Consider the following 8188-nt stretch of genomic DNA (forward strand, 5'->3'; position numbering starts at 1 on the left):
AACCCGCAGTAGCCGGGGGGGGGGGGGGGGTTACACCTTGGCCGGTGTCATAATATCCCCATGCCACCCGCATAGTACTGTACTTATAATTATACTGATCGCTTACACTGCCTTCGAGCTGAAACACTAGCATTGTATACCTCTGCCATGGGACAACGCTTTTAGTGAATACGACCACTTAACCCCGAGTATAGCCCCAGTCTCCTGATGATTGCTTTTCAGCATGAAACTCGTGAGTAGAGATCACTTTTTGTTCCACCGGATTATCGTTTGTAATTAGAATTGTATTTTGTATTTGAGTTTATTTGACATCGATATCCGGCAAAGGAGCGGTGCTGCCCAATAGTATGATGCGATGAATTCAGAGCCAAGAATAATGAATGAAGGTCCAGTCAATTCCGCTAGCTCCGAACAAAATACGAGTCGTATACAGTGTAGTCCGTTTCTGCAACCAGCGCTTTGATTACTCAATGTCGGGCGAATCGAGACTCGACAAGTTGTTTCACGATGCCGTCCTGCAGCCTACTCCATACATAATGATCATTGGGTTATCAAATTCCACAAGTATACCAGACCTGAATATACTAACTGACAAAACGAGCTAAATCGCAAGATTCAGTCATAAATGAAGGTATTGACAACAATGACAAGCTGTGCTGGTAAGGTGTAGCAGAATTATGCACCAAACCAAAATATAATTCAAGTCTGGGATCAAAGCTCAGAGCGTGTACCCTCTACTATTGAGAAATATAAGGGAGGTAAAATTTTAAATATATTTTTTATCTACTTGTAAGTACATAAGAACGTACGAAGGGAGTACTAACACTACGGTGGGTACAATGTACTTCAAGTACATGTACGTAGAATGTGTGTGTGTGCGCGCACGCGTGTGTGTGTGTGTGTGTGTGTGTGTGTGTGTGTGGTGTTTGTGTGTGGTGTGTGTGTTTCCTCGTATTCAAAACAATCATTTCCACATCACAGCTTTTAGAATAATTCGCACTTCGCCATATCCGATTACATAGGAAACTCAAAAAGAGGACCAAAAGTTTACAAGTTATCCATTTTCTCCAACACTAACGGTTATAAGCAGAATACTGTTGAGTCAAAAATGTGCAACAATTAGCACAAAAACTGACTAATGAGATCATGACATTCAATGACGTGATGCTTAGCTGCATCACGTCTAGAATGCGCAAACCAGCAGCCTTCCAACTTGAAAGGTTCTAAGTTATGAAGTAACGTAAGAAAGGGGAAGGTGAGTGCACTCTAGACGAAAACAAGCTAAATATCACAGCGAACTAAGAATGTTAGCTATGACAAGATGGTGATGAAGGACGAAGGACCACGGCACAGGACGGCCACAGCTCACTTCGGAAACGCGAAACAACGACCACCCAACTTGGGAGGCTCATGTTATCAGAGATAAGCAAAAGAGGGGAAGTTACGCGATCATGAAGCAAGACAGACCGGACGACACTATTTTTTTGGCTTCGGCACAAACCCTAGTGTCATACGTACGGTTCGCTGTAAAGATGCAGACGGAGAAAATTGTTTATCAATAGCCGCTAGCAGTTCCTTCACCCACGCATCATCCAGAGAACCTAAGTAAGACATTGCAAACCCACTACCTAATGCGTGACAGAATGTATGGCGATTACCCTCAACGAAGGGCTCCTGGTGGCTATGAGGCGAATCCTGACTGCGCAGGGAACAGTCGAATCTGAAGCCATTCAGTGGGCCGTAGACACAGGGATGCGTTGCGCTGTGGTGATTGCAGCACAAGTTGCCCTTCTGTCCAATATGCATCAATCCTTGGCAATCTTTGCTTATCCAAATCCCTTGGACCACATAACGGTTGCTGCAGTTTGAATCAAGCAAACACAGGCACAGGAGCATTGAAACTGGTGAGCTACGATCACAAGCTGTCACCATCATGTATATGTACTGTGAGCAACTCCTCCCAACCAGAGGTCATAGCGTTGCCGTTGCAATCAGACATCAACATGGACGTTAGAGAGAAAGGAGGGGATGTGGACGGGGGGGGGGGGGGGGGGGGGTGCAGAACGAAACCACAGAACAAACAAAAGAGAATACCAAGCCGAGCTCGCAATACGTTATATGTGCAACAAGGAATCCCCACAGATTCCGTAACTTCTGGAACAGACGTGGCTAGTTCATGGATGCAAACTTTACCCTGCCCCGAGATCAACTTGAATGGGCAGTGAAGGCACAAATACACACTGGTTCAAATCAAGCTGAATGGCACCTTCTCCAAAGACTACTTTCTTCTTATACAGTAGTAGCACCATCAATACATTATCCATTATTGCAACAGCACCCCACACCTGTGGAAAATGATATGATTCCTGCATGTTCAGCATGCTCAGTCAAGAACACAATCGAAGTTGGAAGTAAAACGTATTGCGTGATTGATCCTTTCAATGTTTTTATCTCTGAAGTGACTTTTCCTTTTCTACATGGACGCCCCCTTGGTTTCCCTTTTCTCTCTAGCTCCTCTCTTGTACCTTCTTGCTATTATTCACTCAAATGTGGGGCTTTGAATAAAACAAATCGAAGTACTTACGATACGTTGAGACAATTTGTAGCTGGACAGCCCATGTGTAGTTCATAGAACTTCTCCCCGCAGATCTCCACCATCGCTGTAGGTAGCATGTTGAGCTCCGCCATCTCTGTAGCTAGCTTGTGTGCAGCGCTCACTGGTCAATCAACGTGAACACAGCGCGACCCGCAGTCTCTGTCGCAAGCCGAAAGCAAGGGAGAGAAGGCTGAAGCTGCAACCCGCACTGTTCAAACCTTCTTGTGTGTTGCTTTTCAACAATGTTCTAATGAAATGCGGAGCACAGCTAGCGAGCAGAAATCGTGCTTTTGGCTGTCTCTATTCGCAAGCCATCGCCAAAAAGTTAGAGTGGATAAATGGTACCACCGCTATCGCACGAAGTAGTATCTAAATGACATACTCACATAGAGCTAGAGAGGTTCTGCATTCCGTTTTTCGGAATTTTTTCGACTGGTTTTTCCTTTGGTTGATTGGAAATTTTTCGACCGCAGCGACTTTTTGCAACCCGAAAATTATTTTGTTCTTCGACTTTTTCCTGGTTGTTGCCAGGCAACAGAACGACGCCAACGCTTCGAGGCCGCATGTTCAAAAATGGTAAAAATTATCAGTAACCCGCGCTCTGCGAAAACCGACCTTAGGTGCTTCGTAATTTTTTCGAGAAAAGAACAAAACGTCACAATCTGTCGATTTTTGAAGATTACAAGGTGAGAGTCATGGCGGAACGAAGCAGAAGACCCTCGCAACACAACTGCACCATAAGAACTCGGACAAACATACCATAATTATCGTCTCATCATCAGCCACTTGCGCTCGAGAATCAGTCTATCTCTGATGCGGTGGCAGATTACTTGCTTACGGGGGTCACGTGCATCATACCTACGCAGTGGATCCGGCATTGGCCGACATTGCTTTGTGACGGAGTGCCGTACGTTGGCTCATATGCCGCGCTGACAGGCATCAATGGACCTGCCATAATATTGTTATTGGTTTCATTCTGTCTCAGAGTGTTCTGTTGTATTTGTTTTCGTTTTAAAAGCGTTTAAGCGGTTGGGTGAATGGAAACGTCATCGTACTGGTAGTAGCGATGCTTGGATGGTGTTTGCGGGTTTGCTCTTGGTTTTTGTATTCCCTAGTTGGCTTGATTCTTTTATTTTATTTTCTGATTGGATTTTCCTATTTATTTGATTTGATTTTTGCTAATTTCTTGAATGGTTTTGTCACCATTGCCTTTCTTGCTTGCGCTTTTCAGTTTCTTCTTTCTGATACCCGGTTTGTTTTCAAATAAAGGCGAAGTTCAGTAGTAGTAGAAGTAGTAGTAGTAGTAGTGTAGTAGTAGTAGTAGTAGTAGTAGTAGTAGTAGTAGTAGTAGTAGTAGTAGTAGTAGTAGTAGTAGTAGTAGTAGTAGTAGTAGTAGTAGTAGTAGTAGTAGTAGTAGTAGTAGTAGTAGTAGTAGTAGTAGTAGTAGTAGTAGTAGTAGTAGTAGTAGTAGTAGTAGTAGTAGTAGTAGTAGTAGTAGTAGTAGTAGTAGTAGTAGTAGTAGTAGTAGTAGTAGTAGTAGTAGTAGTAGTAGTAGTAGTAGTAGTAGTAGTAGTAGTAGTAGTAGTAACAAGGCCTCTTTTACGGGCAAATGACGCATATGCGTAAACCAAAAGCAACAAGAAACTCAATAAACAATGTCCAACAAAAGAATCTGCTGACTGCAAAAAAGGACACAAGGTAAAACTCAAGTCCAATAGATCGCGTATGGTACGTATGTGTGAACAAACCAAAAGCCGATTGAGTGGTGAATGTGGAATGTGTAAGTTGAAAACTCGAGTCTGATAAATAGCCTATTGGGGGTATATGTGTAAAAACATCATAAACCAATAGGGTGGTGGATGTATAATTTGTCTGCGTGTGAATGCTTATTTCGATCTGTCCGATAAACAAAACAAAACAAACTATTATAAAAGTAGAACCAAAAAAACAAAAACGAAAAAAACAAAAACGAAAAAAAAAAGACATGCTCAAAAACAGATATGTCCGTTACGTCACAACATCCGTTTAGGATCGGCCACACAGCCCCATGCCACTACCGGAGCAGCCTGCACTCCGTGACAAACGAATTGCCACGGCGTACGCCCCGAGCTCCCCGGCATCCACGCAGACAGGTTACGGCCCAGCGGAGGAGGCAGAAGGCAATCCTGGCACGAAGATGGTGCATGACGACGGAGTACTGTAGGTCAGAGTGCTTCTCCACCACGCGCTGAACAAGCCGCTTCAGGAACATTCCACACTCTGCCCCAGCCATGCCATTCGTAGCAAACACCAACGGAGTGAAGGCACCTCGCTCGACGTCCGTGATCCTCTGGCAGTATTTTCGCTTCTTCTCCAACTCGCTGGTACGCAGTTGGCCAAGGGCTTCCGAACGCGACAGCAGGGACGCTTTAGGGTGGGTGACCCTGACATCAAAGAAAGCGTCCTGCTGCCTTGTCCAGAAACCCCCGGCCCTGATGTCCAAACGAGCTTCAGCGCTGCGATTGGCGGTCCGGCCGGCGAGCACCTCGCCATCGAGAGGGAGCAGTCTAGGCTCGACCTCCACGTCTGGCACGACATCGCCAAGGACAGCCGCCAGGGTGTCCCGGATTTCGTCATGACGTGCCATCGGGTACCCCCCATGTGGACACGTCATCGAGTGGTGTAGGGTGGTGTCCGCTCCACAAGCGCATTTGCACGGGACATCCAGTGGCAGGTACCCATAGCGTATGCACACCGCATCTCGAAAGTCGGACTTGTTCAGGATTGTCCGGTGCGCAGTAAGCGGGGCACACGTCAGCCATGACGACACGCCCTTCTCACCGGCGATATCTGTGAGGCATTTCTGAGGCGGTGGCAGATCGGGATACAACGCCGCGACTAGTGCCTTCTGCGACTTCTCCTTGTCCTTGCGACGTGAGACCGCTCGCTTGCGGGACTCGGTAACGGCTGCGACCGACGGGTTATCACGAACCGGCTGGGTGGTGTGGACCCCAGGTTCTGGCCGGGTCACAGGTCCAGGAGGATCACGAACGGACGCAGCAGAAGACGCAGCAGAAGCAGAAGCAACCGACAATGGTGGATTCCGGTGCGATGCTAAAGACACCTCCTCGCCATCGGGCACGGACGCAGCAGAAGCAGAAGCAACCGACAAGGGTGGATTCTGAGGCGATGCCAAAGACACCTCCTCGCCATCGGGGACGGCACTCCCCGAACCATCACCGACCATCAGACGTACAAGCGGCTCCGTCACCGCAACAGAAGTGGAATACTCCCGCTCCGCCTCAGCCGCCAGAATCGGGATGTTTAGGCCTCCAAGGCGGGTGGGCACTGAGAGGAGTCGCCGAAGGCTTGCCTCATCAGGCACCTCCCGACCCAAGAGGAGGGGTAGCAGGTCACGGTTGACCAGGGTATCCAGGCGCTCTAGTAACGCAGGCGGGCAGGATGCCACTCGGAGCACGTAGCGCCACTTGGAGTAGACACCCTGCAGCGTGGCGTAAACTGCATGAGGCTGAGTACGGGCCACAGATACCAGGTTCACCACCTGCCTGCACCAGGCGGATACCGCCTCCTCAAGATACGCGGCCTTGAAGCTTCCTGTGCCGAGCACTCCTCCCAGATATCGACAACCGGAGGTGATGATTTTGATGCCGGTGCCGGCGAACAGGGTGGACGCCTCCTCCAAACACTCCTCCTTGACCAGCAGCACCGTTTTTGTTGGGTTAGGGGTATATCCGTAGGCCGGGCCAAGCTCCTTCACACTGTTCCAATAGCGCAACAGAGACCGGACACGGCCAGCGGCGGAATCGTCGTCAGCGTACCACTCCTGCACGATATCGGGGCAGAGCTCTCCCAAGCGGCGTATGAGAGGCGTTATGGCCACAGCGTATATTCCCATCGCCAAGGGATCGCCCTGACAGGTACCCTCGCGCGACAGCACTTCGCCACCACCAGCAACAAACAATCGGCTTGGCGAACGGTAGGTGTTGTGGAAGATCTGGCCAAGCGGCGGGCAGACCACGGGTACATTATGCATGGCAACGGCACGGTTCAGCGAGTTGAAAGCGTTCCCTGCATCTACCAGTAGGATCGCCTCAGTCGCTGGTTGCTCAAAGAGGTGCTCCATGGCATGTACCGCAGCCTCGCAGCCAGATGGGACACCCGCGCACAGCTGCAGAGGAGCCGTGACCATGAGCATGTCAGGCTCTATCACTCGGGCGACAGCCTTGCAGACGATCCTACGGAACACCTCACCCACTGCGATTGGCCGCACGCCCGGGTTCTTATTGAGCGGAATCAGCCGGGCCGCAGTGAAGGCTGCCAAGGAATCCGGGTCAACATCCTCCCTGCACAGAAGCCTGGCGGTCTCCGCCATGGAAGAAGCCAGCCGGTCCGAACAAGCTCCGTAGCATGTCAGCATTCGCTGCCAAGCCTCTGCGTCAAGGCCAGACGGGCCGGATGAGCCGGACATCTCGCGAGCGACGCGTTTAATCAAGGCGGGTGTCAGCCTCTCAAACAGAATGGGATCACATTCAGGCCTGTCCGCCGCATCCACCAGAACGCTCGGGTCAGGGCTAGCAGGTGATGGGTGCTTTTCGAGAAGTGCATCTCTCACGGTCTTCCCAGTGTCGGCGTCCATGACCTCATCCATCGCCAATACCCCACCGGACGAGGCTGATGAGGCGAGACGAATGGCCGATTGTATTCTGCCGGAGAAGACCAGCTTGCTGAATCTCATATCATCAATTTGCCCATCTGCCTCCCGAGGCCCAGAGTCCCGAAGAGGGGGCAAATGTGCCTGGAGGCACCGTCCCTCGCGCAGCAGCTCACCAATCCGCCCAGATTCCCATAGGCCGAGACGCCGATCAAGGTGCGGTGCCGAAGCCCCGTACTGGGTAGCACATGGCTTCTGTAGGAGCAACTGGGAAGCCACGACCACAGCCGCCCAGGCATGCCGGCGCGCTGCACCACCAACAGCAAACGAGTGCATGAGGTCAGCCAGTAGAGCCACAAACCGCCGACCCACGGCTCCATGTGGCACAATAAATAGATTCCGACGCCAGTAGTAGTAGTAGTAGTAGTAGTAGTAGTAGTAGTAGTAGTAGTAGTAGTAGTAGTAGTAGTAGTAGTAGTAGTAGTAGTAGTAGTAGTAGTAGTAGTAGTAGTAGTAGTAGTAGTAGTAGTAGTAGTAGTAGTAGTAGTAGTAGTAGTAGTAGTAGTAGTAGTAGTAGTAGTAGTAGTAGTAGTAGTAGTAGTAGTAGTAGTAGTAGTAGTAGTAGTAGTAGTAGTAGTAGTAGTAGTAGTAGTAGTAGTAGTAGTAGTAGTAGTAGTAGTAGTAGTAGTAGTAGTAGTAGTAGTAGTAGTAGTAGTAGTAGTAGTAGTAGTAGTAGTAGTAGTAGTAGTAGTAGTAGTAGTAGTAGTAGTAGTAGTAGTAGTAGTAGTAGTAGTAGTAGTAGTAGTAGTAGTAGTAGTAGTAGTAGTAGTAGTAGTAGTAGTAGTAGTAGTAGTAGTAGTAGTAGTAGTAGTAGTAGTAGTAGTAGTAGTAGTAGTAGTAGTAGTAGTAGTAGTAGTAGTAGTAGTAGTAGTAGTAGTAGT

At 48.9% G+C, this 8188-nt stretch overlaps 1 long non-coding RNA gene across 1 annotated transcript; it reads right to left on the reverse strand.

Annotated features, from left to right (window-relative positions):
- Positions 1 to 543: 543 nt before the first annotated feature.
- LOC135815519 (uncharacterized) lies at positions 544 to 3026 on the reverse strand. The gene is made up of 2 exons (XR_010553300.1): positions 2585 to 3026; positions 544 to 1858 (listed from the first exon to the last, which is right to left on the reverse strand). It is a non-coding gene; the product is annotated as an uncharacterized LOC135815519 (long non-coding RNA).
- Positions 3027 to 8188: the final 5162 nt, after the last annotated feature.

The sequence above is a fragment of the Sycon ciliatum genome, chromosome 4 (assembly GCF_964019385.1).
Source record: "Sycon ciliatum chromosome 4, ocSycCili1.1, whole genome shotgun sequence".
NCBI lineage: Eukaryota > Metazoa > Porifera > Calcarea > Leucosolenida > Sycettidae > Sycon > Sycon ciliatum.